Genomic DNA, 17,145 nt, shown 5'->3' with positions numbered 1-17,145 from the left:
ATTAACTATTATATTCCTTCCCTGTTATCCATTTAAATTTGTTTTTTTCTTTTGTGTATGTCTCTTTTCTTTTGTGCTGAAGCCAAAACTTTGGTCACGATACTTCTTAGGAGGTTGTTGTTTATATCACGGTGATATTTACATATAGATGTTTCAACAGATAATAGGTTCATCAACTTGTTTGATTATATATATATATATATATATATGGCGAAATATGAGAAAATCTAGCTTTGACTCTTGGAGATTGAATAAATTGAATATATATTTTAAATAAAAAAAAACAAATATTGAAACAGGACCGACTTTGGTTCGCTATTTAGTAAATCAACCTATCTGTTTGGTTTCTTTTTAGGTAAAAATCGATTAAACCAACTCGTGAAAACACTTTGTTCAGTTTTTTCCCATATAATTTATCTTATCTTTTTGTGACAAGGTGGAAGGAACATGATTTAAAATCAATAAAACTACAGTAGTTACTAATTTGGTCATCTCCTACATTGACCTTCAAATGCACCAGTTTTTAGGTGTAAAACCACAGCGAGTGAAGGTGTTAAGTAGGATGAGGTAGACCTAATGTCATGTAAAAAGAAGTTTTCGAAAGACATACAATTTCTTGGAATCCATCAAAGAAAACTCAATTAGCTAAAGATATGGCACAATGAAAAAAAAAATTCTAAATAGAGACAGATAAAGTCAGGGAACTTGGAGCTTCTCAGAGTCCATATATGGATATTAGATCAGGCGATATCCGTAATACGAGCAAACTAATCGAAGGTAAGTTTCTTGATTTGATGGTACAAGTAACAAGTACACAGAACAAGAAACAATGGGCAATTGGACCAATTCTGCCTGCTAAACTCGATTACATCTCAAATGAGAACAATGTATGTTTGGAGTGGCTGAACAAACAACCTCCAAGATCAGTTCTTTATGTATCATTTGGAACAACAACTTCATTTTCTGAAAGGGAAATCAAGGAGCTCGCGATGGGATTAGAGCAGAGCAAACAGAGGTTTATATGGGTGCTGAGAGATGCCGATAGAGGAGATATCTTTACTGGGAAAGCTAGACAAGTTGAGTTGCCAGAAAGGTTTGAGGAAACGGTAAAAGAAGTAGGCTTAGTGGTCAGAGAATGGGCACCACAACCAGAAATCTTGGCTCATTCGTCGACTGGGGGTTCATGAGTCATTGCGGTTGGAATTCTTGTATAGAGAGTATTACTATGGGAGTGCCAATAGCTGCTTGGCCTATGCACTCTGACCAACCAAAAAATGGTTTCTTGGTGACGAAAATACTGAAAATAGGCCTGCTTGTTAGGGAGTGGGAGAAACGCGAGGAGTTGGTGAGTGCATCCACCATTGAGAATGTTGTTAGGAAGCTAATGGCATCAGAAGAAAGCGATGAAATTAGAAAAAGAGCAGCAGAATTGGGAGAAGCCGTAAGGCAGTCCACAGAGAAAGGGGGTGCTTCTCGAATAGAGTTGGATTCTTTCATCTCGCATATCACAAGATAGACTTTCTTTTCACCAAAATTTTCAAGTATTTTGGTTACTTTTCTCATTTTTCTTTAAATTAATCAGTCAACTGTCTGTTTCTTGGTTTATGTGATCTTCTGCAATGTTTAAAATCTTGTTTCAGACTAGTTTATGATCTTGTATGTCTGTTAGTAAGAGCAAAATTCAACAGCTAATCTGGTTCTAACTTTGCAGACTACAGGATTGATGTGGAGAATGATTTTGTATACATTTCTTAATTAGGTGTATAACATTAATTAGGTGCATTATGTGGCTTTTAGATTATCTATGATCAAAGTTAATTCTGATAGCGGCATATAACTTTTAGATTATTGCTGTTTGATTCTCAGGTACCCTGTACTCAGATTGGTTTAATATAAAACAGTTTGATACTTGTCCTATATGCTTTGAACATCTGATATTGCCTAAATCACTTTTACATATATACTTCTGATCATAATATATCTTTCTACACATATTCTGGAGAAATCTTATAATGTTACTAATAGTTGCTTAGATAAAAAAAAAAAAACTTAGAATTTTGTTGCTTATCTTTCTTTCGGATCATCAACTACAATATCTGATAAACAAATTGAAGATGGGCTATGATGCTAGAAAAGAACAAGCAAAAATTTTGTTGCTTTTGCGAAGGAAACTTTTTTTTAATTAAATAGGGAAATGAAAAGCTAGATTACTCGCTAGAAGGTTATATCAGTTGTAGAGCATTAATTAGGTGCATTATGTTGCTTTTAGATTATCTATGCGATCAAAGTTAATTCGCATATGATTTTTTGATTCTCTATGTGACCAAAATTCATTGTACATAAGTCATTAATATGGCACATGTAACTAATGTTTGACCAAAAAGTATTAGGCATTTTTGTTAAACTAATTAAATAAGAAGATAAGGAGTAAATTTAATTAAGGATAATTAATTCTAGATCTGAGATAGATAATAAGAATAGAAAAATATAGTTGACTACAAATGTTGGCAGTAGTTATGGCCGGATCTAATAGTATGAAACAAGATGCATTAAATAACATTAAATGACAATAAAATATAAATAAAGAAAATGATTCACCCAATCTTGAGTGAGGCGGATCCTCTTTTATTTGATAAAGATGAATGATAGACAAATACAAGAATCTTAGGACCCTTTTCGGATCTGATGGAGGGTATGGGATAACTGATCCTCTAATCTCTTTAGATGTTTATATATTTTCTAGAGAGCGCCCCCACCCCCCCCCCCCCACAGAAGTCCCCATCTCTTCCTATTTACAAGAGATATCCCTAGAAAATGCTAAAAAAGAGTACAATTAGGGGGAATATTCAGTAGAATATTCCCTTTAAAGATTCCAAAGCAAAACTAGCTGTTACTTCTATCTGCACTGCTCGACCTCGGCCTTATTGATCACTGCTCTACCTCGTCCTTATAGATCGCTGCTCGGCCTCGGCCTTATAGATCCTTGCTTGGCCTCGGCCTTATTGATCACTGCTCGACCTTGGCCTTATAGATCACTACTCGGCCTCGACCTTATTGATCAATTCGATTCGCTGGTTACTCATGACAACTATCTCCGCATGTCAAATTTCTCTGATTTGATTTTGACCCATATAGTTAGTCCCTCCATTTATCGAGGTCGTCTTTTGGGTGAGGTCGGTGAGCGGACTTCATTAATCGTAGTTCAAAAAATTCGGATAGGGAGGTCGACTAGTGAGGATCATGGCTGAGGGTGCCGATCTTCAGGTCAAAGTGGTATCCCCGCGGGCTGAACTTTGAGCAGAGTTCGATCAGGGCCAATGGCTCGAGTGATGAGTAGATCGAGAAGATGGTAGAGTTGGAGAAGGCCGACGAGGCCAGGATGGCGACTTTGGCAAGGATGGCGGCATCGGAGGAGGTCATCCGCGTCCATAGGTCCGGACGGGCGATTCAGCCATTGTAAGAGGCCTTTTCTGATACTTCTTTTGATTTGGAATGCTACTTTTGCTGATATTCCTGATTCTATTTTTCTTTTTTTTGAACGTTTTCCTCGATTGATAGTTTCAAAGGAATCGTTGGTAGGCGTTAATTCGAACATGATCGAGTGTCTTTAATTAGTCCGAGAGAAGTCAAGCTTGCCATATTTAACTCGAACGAGGTCTAGCTGTGAATCAAGTTCTAGCTAGGTCGAATGAGAATTGAATTCGAGCGAGGTCGAATGTGATTCAAGCTAAGAGGCCGAATGTTAATTCGGTCGAGGAGGTAAAATGTTGATTCGGGCGAGGCCGAATGTTGATTCGGGCAAGGAGGCCGAATGTTGATTTGGGCGAGGCTGAATGTTGATTTGGGCGAGGAGGCCGAATATTAATTCGAGCGAGGTCGAATGTGATTCAAACTAAGAGGCCGAATGTTAATGCGGCCGAGGAGACCGAATGTTAATTCGAGCGAGGTCGAATGTGATTCGAGCTAAGAGGCCGACTGTTAATTCGGGGAAGGCGGTGAGGCCGAATGTTGATTCGGGCGAGGAGGCCGAATATTAATTCGGGCGAGGATGCCGAATGTTGATTCGTGTGAGGAGGCCGAATGTTTATTCGGACGTGGAGGCTGAATGTTTATTCGGGCGAGGCCGAATGTTGATTCCGGCGAGGTCGAATGTTATTCGAGCTAAGAGGCCGAATGTTAATTCGGGCGAGGAGGCCGAATGTTAATTCATTTAATTGATGCATCGTCGCTTTGGCAAAATGCGGGTGAGCTTCATGCAGTCATGATTTGCCTACATATATCGGAGAGATTTATATTTTCTGGAATGGCAATCCAGTCCCAGTCTATATGGTCTCTTGGCATCTTGGGATTTACTTTGATGACAATCACTCCTTGTACGCGTATCGGGGAGAATGCTCGTGCTTTATTCCACTTAGAGAAATAGTCAGTTAAAAGCAAATGAAATCGTTCGTTACCTCGATTTGATCGGTCGATGAGTGGAGGGGAGTGACCACGTTCCCTTCTCCGGTTGTGCTTTTAGTGGCCGCTACCAATTTGGCTAGGTCGTCCGCTTTGATATTCTGTGCTCGAGGGATTTGGTTGAGTTGTCATTCATCGAACTCGGGTGACAGCTTGCAGACCTCGGCATGGTATTTTTGTTGTCTTTGTTCCTTGATTTGGAAAGTCCCTGTGACTTGATTGACAACGAGATGAGAGCCGGTGTAGGACGATTCGTTCTGCTCCGTACTCGAGTGCTAGCTTTAGACCTGCAATCACGGCCTCGTGTTCGGCTTCGTTAGTCAATCATGGTACTTCATAGTTACAAAATAGCAAACAAAGAACAAGGAACATGCAAGGAATGGAGATATAAGAAGTCATACTGTATACATATTACTGTTCGACCCAACTTTTGTACATTGTATAATGTCCGGCATGTTGAATCAAATACTCCGCCATGAGGTATGTAAATTTTCTACATCCCACCTAAGCAAATATCTTATATAGGAGTCTTGTCATCCCGTATGAGTGGGTCTGCGGATTAGCCCGCCACTCTTTGTCTAAAGTTAAGGTAACTAGAAATTGGAATACAGGGCTCTTCTATCTGAATCTTAAAATTCTTCCATGCTCATTTATGAACACCTTAGTTTTCCCCAGTTTTTCTAAGGATAAAACCTATATGATGTCATCAAAGTTTTACTTTCCTCTCTTTTGATGATATATACGTTAAATAGATTTCCTGCTCATCTCTGGCAGATATGTTTATCATATCACATTAAATGTCGTAGGCATAGCTTCCCTGCAAACATCCTTCTCGTGCATCCTGGATTCTTGGCCATTAAAGGGAGACGGAATTCGCCGGAATTATGAGGTATTTACCGACGAGAATTGGACGGAATCTGATTTTTCTTGGCAGAATTCAGATGCCAAAATGCCAATTAACAAAAAGTGGAACTAGAATTGAATTTTAGATCTAGAAGAAACTAAAATTTTAACTAGAAAATCCCCACAGACGGCGCCAAATTGTTTGATCAAAAAGTATTAGGCTTTTTTGTTAAAATAGTTAAATAAGAAGATAGATGGTAAATCCTAGTTAAGGATAATTAATCTAGATCTGAGATGGATAATATGAATCGAAAATATAGTTGAGTTCAAATGTTGACAGTTGTTATGGCCGGATATGATAGTATGAAATAAGATGCATTAAGTAACATTAAATGACAATAAAATATAAATAAAAGGAAAAATTCACCCAATCTTGAGTGAGGCGGATCCTTTTTCATTTGATAAAGATGAATGATAGACAAATATAAGAATCTTAGGACCTTTTTCGGATCTGGTAGAGGGTATGGGATAATCGATCCTCTAATCTCTTTAAAGAGATGTGTTTATATATTTTCTAGAGAGACAACGCCACCCCCCAGAAGTCCCCCTCTCTTCCTATTTACAAGAGATATCCCTATAAAACCCTAAAAAAATAAAATTAGGGGGAATATTCAATAGAATATTTAAAGATTCCAAAGTAAAACTAGTCGTTACTTCTATCTGCACTGATCGACCTCGGCCTTATTGATCATTGCTCGGCCTTATAGATCACTGCTCGACCTCGGCCTTATAGATCACTGCTTGGCCTCGGCCTTATTGATCAGTGCTCGACCTCGGCCTTATAGATCACTGCTCGACCTCGACCTTATTGATCAATTCGATTCGCTGGTCACTCATGACAACTGTCTCCGCATGTCGAATTTCTCTGATTTGACTTTGACCCATACAATTAGTCCCTCCATTTATCGAGGTCGTCTTTTGGGAAAGCTTAGTGAGTGGACTTCATTAATCGTAGTTCGAAAAATTTGGATGGGTAAGTCGACTAGTGAGGATCACGGCTGAGGGTGTCGATCTTCAGGTCAAAGTGGTATCCCCGCGGGCTGAACTTTGAGCAGAGCTTGATCAGGGCCAATGGCTCGAGTGATGAGTAGATCGAGAAGATGGTAGAGTTGGCGAAGGCTGACAAGGCCAAGATGGTGGCTTTGGCAAGGATGGCGGCATCAGAGGAGGCCATCCGCGTCCTCAGGTCCGGACTGGTGATTCAGCCCTTGTAAGATGCCTTTTCCGATACTTCTTTTGATGCTTATTCCTGATTCTATTTTTCTTTTTCTTGAGCGTTTTCCTCGATTGATGGTCTCAAAGGAATCGTTGGTAGGCGTTATTTCGAACGTGATCGAGCGTCTTTGATTAGTCCGAGTAAAGTCAAGCGTTGCCATATTTAACTCAAACGAGGTCTAGCTGTGAATCAAGTTTGAGCTAGGTCGAATGCGAGTTGAAATTGAGGGAGGCCGAATGTGATTCAAGCTAAAAGGCCGAATGTTAATTCGGGTGAGGAGGTCGAATGTTGATTCGGGCGAGGCCGAATGTTGATTTGGGTGAGGCTGAATGTTGATTCGGGCAAGTAGGCCGAATGTTAATTTGAGCGAGGTCAAATATGATTCGAGCTAAGAGGCCGAATATTAATTCGGGTGAGGAGGCCGCATGTTAATGTGGGCGAGGAGACCGAATGTTAATTCGAGCGAGGTCGAATGTGAGTTAATTCGAGTGAAATCGAATATGATTCGAGCTAAGAGGCCGAATGTTAATTCAGGCAAGGCTGAATGTTGATTCGGGCGAGGCCGAATGTTGATTCAGGCGAGGAGGCCGAATGTTAATTCGGGCGAGGATGCCGAATGTTGATTCAGGTGAGGAGGCCAAATAATGATTCGGGCGAGAGGCCAAATGTTAATTTGGGCAAGGTTGAATGTGATTCGAGCTAATAGGCCGAATGTTAATTCGGGCGAGGAGGCCGAATGTTGATCCGGGCGAGGCCGAATGTTAATTCATTTAATTGATGTAGCGTCGCTTTGGCAAAATGCGGGTGAGCTTCATGCGGTCATGCTTTGCCTACATATATTGGAGAGATTTACATGTTTTCTGGGATGGCAATCCATTCCCAATCTATATGGTCTCTTGGCATCTTGGGATTTGCATTGACGACAATCGCTCCCTGTTCACGTATCGGGGAGAATACTCGTGCTTCTATTCCACATAGAGAAATAGTCAATTAAAACCAAATAAAATCGTTCGTTACCTCGATTTGATCGGTCGACGAGTGGAGGGGAGTGACCACGTTCCCTTCTCATGTTGTGCTTTTAGTAGCTGCTACCAATTTGGCTAGGCCGTCCGCTTTGATATTTTGTGCACGAGGGATTTGGTCAAGCTGGCATTCATCGAACTCGGGTGACAGCTTGCAGACCTCGGCATGGTATTTTTGTAGTCTTTGTTCCTTGATTTGGAAGTCCCTGTGACTTGATTGACAACGAGCTGAGAGTCGCACCGTAGGATGATTCATTCTGCTCCGTACTTGAGTGCTAGCTTTAGACCTGCATTCACGACCTCGTGCTCGGCGTCGTTAGTCAATCATGGTACTTCATAGTTACAAAATAGCAAACAAAGAACAAGGAACACGCAGGGAATGGAGATATAAGAAGTCATACTATATACATATTACTGTTCGACCCAACTTTTGTACATTGTATAATGTCCGGCATGTTGAATCAAATACTCCGCCATGAGGTATGTAAATTTTCTACATCCCACCTAAGAAAATATCTTATATAGGAGTCTTGTCATCCCGTACGAGTGGGTCTGCGGATTAGCCCTCCACTCTTTGTCTAAAGTTAAGGTAACTAGAAATTAGAATACAGGGCTCTTCTATCTGAATCTTAAAATTCTTCCATGCTAATTTATGAACACCTTAGTTTTCCCCAGCTTTTCTAAAGATAAACCCTATGTGATGTCATCAAAGTTTTATTTTCCTCTCTTTTGATGATATACGTTAAATAGATTTCCTGCTCATCTCTAGCAGATATGTTTATCATATCACATTAAATGTTGTAGGCATAGCTTCCCTGCAAACATCCTTCTCGTGCAATCTAGATTCATAGCGATTAAAGGGAGATGGAATTCGCCGGAATTATGAGGGATTTACCGGGAGAACTGGACGGAATCTAATTTTTCGTGGCACAATTTAGATGCCAAAACGCCAATTAACAGAAAGTGGAACTAGAATTGAATTTTAGATTTAGAGGAAACTAAAATTTTTACTTAGAAAATCCCCACATACGGCGCCAAATTGTTTGACCAAAAAGTATTAGGCCTTTTTGTTAAAATAATTAAATAAAAAGATAGAGGGTAAATCCTAGTTAAGGATAATTAATCTAGATCTGAGATGGATAATAAGAATAGAAAAATATAGTTGAGTACAAATATTGGCAGTAGTTTTGGCCAGATCTGATAGTATGAAATAAGATGCATTAGGTAACACTAAATGACAATAAAATATAAATAAAGGAAAAGATTCACCCAATCTTGAGTGAGGCGAATCTTTTTTCATTTGATAAAGATGAATGATAGACAAATACAATAATCTTAGGACCCTTTTCGGATCTGGTGGACGGGTATAGGATAACTGATCCTTTAATATCTTTAGAGAGATGTGTTTATATATTTTCTAGAGAGAGAGCCTGCCCCCCCCTCTCTTCCTATTTACAAGAGATATCTCTAGAAAACCCTAAAAAAAGTAAAATTAGGGGGAATATTCCCTTTAAAGATTCCAAAGCAAAGTAGTCGTTACATATATCTGCACTGCTCGACCTCGGCCTTATGGATCACTGCTCGACCTCGGCCTTATATATCACTGCTTGGCCTCGTCCTTATAGATTACTGCTTGACCTTGGCCTTATTGATCACTGCTCGACCTCGGCCTTATTGATCACTGCTCGGCCTCAGCCTTATTGATCAATTCGATTCACAGGTTACTCATGACAATTGTCTCTGCATGTCGAATTTCCCTGATTTGATTTTGACCCATACAACTAAGAGTTTAGTTGTTCCTACTTTGATTCCTCTTGTATTGGGGAAAATAAATATTACACGTGAAATTAATTATGCGGTTGACATAGCAAGATACGTGGATCATTAGAAAAGTGACAGCTGGAAAAGAGTACTTAAAGAGATGCAGGTCTTAATAGGTATGAGCGAAACGTATAAGAGACAAGAAGAAATGGTTGCTCGGGTCTCTTGATAAACATGAAGAGACACCGGCGGAATGAATCAAGACAACAAAAAGTACAGATTCGTTAATCTTCAATTAATGAGCATGAATGATTAGAAACGTTATAAAATCTTCACGAAACAGTTACAATTGCCAATTATAACGTTTTATTAATGTCAATAAATGCTCATAATGACTCGATTATGAGAAGGAAGAGATTTTGTACTTAGAAATAGCTATACAATGAAGAGAAATAACATTTGTATGGATACGTTCTGATTATTACTGGAATATGCTTATTTACTTTGATTTATATTGATTGCTTTGCTATTTATTATTCTAATTTTCCTTTCTCATTACAAAAATATTCCTTTGTTTGATTATCGGTACCCTGAGTACTTCTAAAAATAGGTTTTGACCGAAATTCCGATTTTCTGGTTAACTAAATTTGTTCCGTTACCGGGAATCTGATAATCGTTTTACTTTCCAAATCAATCCTTCTGCCAAAAAATCATGTCAAACATTAACGACAACAACCAACAAAACCTACAAAACCAAGAAAATCAGCAACATCAGTTGAATCAGCAAAATTAACAAGGTGATGGAACTCCAGCCCCCTCACCGTAAAACTCTCCTCGACAATCTCGAGAGGTGATTCCTGACAGATCTGAATCGAATATGAATGACCAACATAAGAACGATCAAGCTTTTGATGCAGCGTTGAAGCAAATAATCACTGAACAAGTCAACAATGCTCTTCAAGCTTTTTTCAATAGGTTGCCAACTATGCCACCAACTCCACCTCCAAACAACACTATAATCGTAGAGAATCCACGCTCGGGGCTCGCAAATTCTGGCAGCAGAGGAACTCCCAGCGAATCTCGCGATGGAGGACCAAGTATCCCAATTAATTCTGATTTGAAAAGTTTAGTACTAACTTTGCAGAAACAGCTCAAGGAGCAAAATGATCGCATAGAGCAGATATCTGGTGTGACATGTCCTTTTTCCTACCCCAGAAGGGGATAAGGGAGTTTTTTCCAATTTAAGTGATAATCGAAACAGGATTATTTATTTATTGTTCAGAGTCGCCACTTGGGATAATTTATGGTGTCCCAAGTCGCCGGTTTAAAATCCCGAATCGAGGAAGGTTGACTCTTATTTATGATCCGCGAACACAGAAATCCGGATAAGGAATTCTGTTAACCTGGGAGAAGGTGTTAGGCATTCCCGGGTTCCGTGGTTTTAGCACGGTCGCTCAATTGTTATTATTGACCTATTTATCTGATTTTAAAATATTTTTTGAAACCTATGTGCATTTTATCTCTTTTAAAATCGCTTTTAATAATCCACGCTTGCCAATTACCTACTTATTTGATACACATTGCGAATCATGTCACGAGAACCGTACCCACGATCTACAATATGTTTATATTATTAACAGGATTAAAATTATGGCCAGGTCACATAAATGTACCCCCGAATTTTAGAAATTGTGTATCACAACTACGTCACGGGAACCGTACCCATACCTATGACACTTTATTCAATTAACGTGCCTAAAGCAAACTTCAAAAATTCAAGGCATTTTCTACACTAATTAAGATATCGATATGAGGGCCATAGACTAGGCGATTCGATGACACACCTCAATTTTATTAAAGGGAAAAATATTTAACTACGGACGTCCCTATTTAAAAACTAATTTGAAATTAAGTGTCACAACCATGCCATGGGAATCATACGCGTAGTTATGATGATTTAATTACGTACCTAAAGCAAACTACGAGCGTTCATATTTAAATCAAACAAAATGAGAGCATGAAGAGCTTTCTAAGGAAACTCAAATATCACCCGAAAAACTCAAACTCGGACACCTCAACCTCTGTCAAACTCCATCTATTTTTAACACAAAATTCGTTAACTGAATTGGAAGAGCAGAACAGTTTTTTTCGTATTTATCTGAAATTAAAATCAAACTCAAAATCTAAAAAACGAAAATCTGAAAATGCAAAGGGCTTGACTGATTTTTCCCGTTTGGATTTTTAGGTCGTTCAAATAGATAACAAAAGGAAGATCGATTATTCTCTCCCGTACTAATTTCTATCTTGTTTCTATCCGTTTATCCTCAGATTTGGTGGTGGTCGTTGGTTCTGTGAGGGTCTGTTTTTAGTTGGAGTCAGTTAAAAGGGGATGGGGTTTGATGGCTGGTGTTGGAGAGTGAGGAGTCTGGCGGGGTCAAGGGAGGTATAGTTAGTCGATTTTGGTGTTCAGGGGTTGCGCTGGCATGGACGTTGGCTGTTGGTGTTGGAGAGGGTGTTGCTGGGCATTTGAAGAAAGGGGTGGAGATTAAAGGGGATGGTTGTTTGGTTCAGGCTGGCGTGAGAGTGATCGTTGGTAGACGTGAGGACGAAGAAGAAGACCGGCGTGGGTGGGGTCGCCTTTGGTATTTGCACTCAAGCTTAGGTCTTTTGCGTAGGTTCTCTTTTAGTGAAGAAGATGATCTTCTTTGTTTCATGGCCGATGGGTCTCTTTTCCAAAAAACGGTTGATTCCAAAACTTAGGCGTTAGCTTCCTTTTTTAAGAGTGTCACCTCTAGGTTAAGGAAATTAGAATTTTTAGTGGGTTTAAAGGGTATTGGGCCTTAAATTAAGAAATTGGGTTGGGTCCATGTCTTGTTGGGTCTTAATTTTGGGCTAAGAAGATTAAAAAAATATAAATATAAAAATATAAAATTTACTCTTAACTAATTAAAATACACAACCAAAAATAAAACTAGATATTAAAAGTGAAACTATTTTTGTATTTTCAAATTTTATAATAAAGTAAAAAGTAGGAAAAAAATAGGCTAAAGCCACTGTGAAATTAAAATACTATAAATATAAATATACTAATGGACTTTAAACTAAAGGTGAAAAAATATTTTTTTGTAATTTTTATTTTTTGTGATAGAATAAGTAAAAGAGTCAAAATTAGTTGAAATAACTATATTAGGCCTAAACTAAATATTTACATGCTAAAATATATAAAATCTTGGGGAGGTAAAAAATCACATGTCTACAGCTGCCCCTCTTTGACTGGAAACACGAAGAGTTCTCAGACAAAGAACGACGAGACAGGTTTTTTGACCCGACCCTTATTTAGAGAGACCAAAAACTAAAATAAAGGAGAATGTGACTGAGCCCTGGTATCTGAGCTGCCTACATATCCTTAGTTATAAAAGAATCAGGCCACGTGTAGTTCAAAATTAGGAAGAGTGATGGAGTATACTGAGGTGGAGAGCCGGTCGAGGTGCCGTTCCGTCGAGGTTCTGGTCTGCGGTCCTGTTATTACATCAAAATCAAAAATAAAAAAAAATTAACTAAGCCTGTCAACTATGAGTTAGAAGATTCCTATCTATAAGTCTTCTGAAGCTTGATCTTGAGTCATGAATGGTTCTTCATGCTAGGGCTGGGCATATATCGGGTATAACTGATAGCCCGAACTAATAAAATGCTATTGGGTTATCGATATCAGGTTATTGGGTAAATGGTTCGATAACGATTTAATGTTATTTGACTATTGGGTTATCGGTTCGGGTCTCAGTTTGCCCAATTTTATTAACGGTTTAACCGATAGCCCAATAAGTTATAACAAAATTATTATTTTACTCACTAAGTATATAAAGCCACCTTATAATTTTATTTTCTCAACTCTCTCGGCAGTTACTTTTCATCTTCAAATGTTAATCCTTAGAGTAAGTTTTAACCTTTTTTGAATTTCTCATCTTAATTCTTCGGTTAAGATTTTTAGTTTTATACTTTAAAGAATTAATTGTTTAGATTTTTAGTCTTTTCTATTTGTTTTTTTTGTTGCACTAATTCTTTTGTATTTACAAGTTTAGGATTTTATTATTTTTCTATTCATTATGTGCACCCACAGTGAGATAGTTAGTAAGATTATATTGTTGAATATTTTATTCCTTACTCCTACTAACTTACAACTTAAAAATTGAGATCATATTGGTATTTTCAAATATAAATAAAGAAAGTTTTCCTTTTTAAAGTTTAAATTTAATCCATCTTTTCTTATGAGGTAAAATTCAGTTCCTTTCTTTAGAAGTATGATCACGATTTCTATAATAAAAACATGAGTTTTTTTGGATATTTTGTTTTATTCTTATCGGGTAAACCGATAACTGAACCAATAAGGATCGATAACCGACAAACCGATACCCGATAACCGATATCTTATCGGTTCGGTTTTCAGTTTAACATATTTAGAAACCGACAACCGATATGCTGAACCGATAACATTCACAACCGGACCGAACCGACCGATGCCCACCCCTACTTCATGCAGACCTTAGATTTGAACCTTGATGCTTGTTAGCTGCATGTGCTGATTCATTTTTCCACAGCTTCTTCGGATCAAACTCGGTCACGCCATGCTCTTGACTTTAACCACATCTTGAATAGTTCTCATCTGTCTATGCTTTTGCATTTGGGACTCGCTTCTCTTTTTTTTCTTTTTCCTTTTTTTTTTATTCTGGATTGAGACTACTTCTGTTGGTCATCTCGGATTGTTGACCCGTATTCTTGCCGCGAGCTTCTGCTACTTCTAACTTGAATTGAATTCTTAAATGACTTTCCTTTTTCTCCAGGTGGGTGTCTGCTAGTGACTTGAAACTTGAAATAATTCCAAAATAAATTCCCTTGTTCTCCAGGTGGGTGCCTGCAATCAAAAAACAAAACAAACAAAATTTTCTGCCCCAGTTTGCACTCGGAAGATTGGTGAGTTGTTAGTAAAACTGTAAACCACTTATGCTATTGATACAATGATGAAAGTAAACTAGAGACACGACTAGGATGTGCATCTCCTTTGAGTAAAACCAAGAAACTTTGACCAGCAAATGTGTCTGCTAAAAATAAAACCTGAATGACCCAGATCAGGAAGTGTGTCTCCTACGGGTAAAACTTGAATGAACCAAACTAGGAAGTGCGTCTCCTATGAATGAACTCTCAATTTAGGAAGTGCGTCTCATATAAAAAAATATAACTTGAAAGACCCAGACTAGGAAGTGCGTCTCCTACAGGTAAAACTTCAATGAACCAGACTAGGAAATGCGTCTCTTAGGGCTGAACTTAAATGACTCAAACTAGGAAGTGCGTCTCCTACGGGTGAAATCTCAATTTAGGAAGTGCGTCTCCTAAAACAAAATATAACTTGAAAGACCCAGACTAAGAAGTGCGTCTCATAGGGGTGAAACATCAATGACTCAAACTAGGAAGTGCGTCACCTAGGAATGAACTTAAATGAACCAAATAATAAGTGCGTCTCCTAGTGGTAAAATCTCAATTTAGGAAGTGCGTCTCCTAAAACAAAATATAACTTGAAAGACCCTGACTAGACAATGCGTCTCCTAACGGGTAAAACTTAAATGACTCCAACTAGGAAGTGCGCCTCCTAGTGGTAAAATCTCAATATAGGAAGTGCATCTCCTGAAAGTGTATCCTGAAAAACCCAGACTAGGAAGTGCGTCTCTTAGGGTTAAAACTCAATTTAAGAAGTGCGCCTCCTGAAAGTGTATCCTAAAAAACCCAGACTAGGAAGTACATCTCCTAGGGGTGAAACTCAATTTAGGAAGTGAGTCTCCTAAAACAAAATATAACTTGAAAGACCTAGACTAGGAAGTGCGTCTCCTAGGGGTGAAACTTCAATGACCTAAACTAGAAAATGCGTCTCCTAGGAATGAATTTAAATGACCAAGACTAGGAAGTGCGTCTCCTAGGGGTGGAATCTCGATTTAGGAATTGCGTCTCCTAAAACAAAATATAACTTGAAAGACTTAGACATAGGAAGTGCGTCTCCTAGGGGTAAAACCTCAGCGACTCTAACTCATATGATCCAAACTAGGAAGTGCGTCTCCAAGGGGTAAAACCTCAATTTAGGAAGTGCGTCTCCCAAAACAAAAATATAACCTTAAAGACCCAGGCTAGGCAGTGCGTCTCCTAAGGATGAAACCTCAATTTAGGAAGTGCATCTCCTACAACAAAATATAACTTGAAAACCCAGACTAGGAAGTGCTTCTCCTAGGGGTGATGTGTAATCTTCTCAATAACCTTTGCGTAAGCATATTTGGGGCATTACACCTGAAAAATTCAAGCTTCCAAGATTGGATATGAACATAGCTTTCGTCCCTGTTTCAGACAAAGAAAACTTGTGAGTTTAAACACGGTGGTTGGTTTGTGGCCTTGACTTTGAGAGCGATTGCTCCTTCACTTGCCATGATAATTTTGATTTCACCTTGAAAGACATTGTTTGCTTATTGACTAACCAATTTCTCTGTCATCCTTATCATAGAAAATACCTCTGTTCCGTTCAGACCCAATACCCTCTATCTATTGCATTGCTCATGAACTGACATTTTCCGAACCTTTTGCATTTCACATGAATCCCAAAGTATGTTGATTGTTACCAACTCAGTGCACATACTGTTCTTTCCTGACTTATGTTGCTTTGATATGCTAGCTAGACTCCTCTTTGTGCAATTGGGTGGCAAATTTTGAAGTCATTTCTCACTTGTTCTGACCAAACAGACTTAGGAAGAGGAAGTAAACAAAACAAAAGGAATAGAGTAAGGGACAATGGAAAGAGATGATACCTAACGAGAAAATTATGAAGTAGAAACTTATGAGATGTGGATACCAACTCTAATGACCATGACATGCACCTTTGGATTAAGTGGCCTAATCTGTCAAGTAAATCTAATGTTCAACTCTTGTTGTACGTCTTTGCCATGAAACTGGGCTTTAATGCTCCAATTATCCTATTTGATTCACGATCCTTATTCGACTTTTAGTGCCCGAAAGGTTTTCACCATCAAGTATCTCTCATTTTGTTCTTTCTCTCAACCTACCGTCGCCTTATGGTGCCTGTGAAGGTTTTCACTGATAAGACTCTCTCATTTTGTTCTTTTTCTTTCATTTTCTCTAATTTTGTAGATGACAAGGCATTGACCATAGTAAAAACATCATATGCTCCTGGCACGACTAACTAAGCACTCTCAAAGGTTATCTGGGAGGTCTTTTTTGGACTGTAATGTGGCTTTTGGATAGGGTTAGAAATGAAGGATATCATAAAGGCTCAAAACAACTAAGATAACGGGGTTAATTTATTTACAACTTTTGGAATCCATTTCAAAACTTTTCCTCAATTTCTAAAACAAAAGAATTTGATTCTAAGAACAACCGCCCCACTCTTGACTTCGTGGGATTATGAAATATTTTATTTGGTATGACCGAACCGTAAGGCTGCCTACGTATCTTATGGTGACAAGAATCATGTCAAACATTGTTCACAAAGATACTTTTGTTACTATTTTCCTTTTTCTTTTTCCTTTTTTTTCTTTATCTCTATTTTTTCTCTTTTTTTTTGGAATTTTCCTTTTGGAATGGACTTTCTAAAATAAACCTATGGGAACATGAATTGTTTTTGCTGTATGACTCTAACTTGATTCCAAAGAGGGGAGGTCAAAAAATCAGATCAGGCTCAAAAGGGTATCGAATGGTATAAGTGTTTGGGTAGCTGAAAGAGGGCCTCCCAATCCC

The 17,145-nt window shown here is 38.4% G+C and overlaps 1 pseudogene; it reads left to right on the top strand.

The window, feature by feature from the left end:
• Positions 1–607: 607 nt before the first annotated feature.
• LOC107766964 (zeatin O-xylosyltransferase-like) lies at positions 608–1,516 on the top strand (annotated as a pseudogene).
• The last annotated feature ends 15,629 nt before the right edge of the window (positions 1,517–17,145 follow it).

The sequence above is a fragment of the Nicotiana tabacum genome, chromosome 7, assembly GCF_000715075.1.
Source record: "Nicotiana tabacum cultivar K326 chromosome 7, ASM71507v2, whole genome shotgun sequence".
Lineage (NCBI taxonomy): Eukaryota > Viridiplantae > Streptophyta > Magnoliopsida > Solanales > Solanaceae > Nicotiana > Nicotiana tabacum.
Note: the sequence above shows the minus strand (reverse complement) of the source record. Positions and strands in the feature narration are given on the sequence as shown.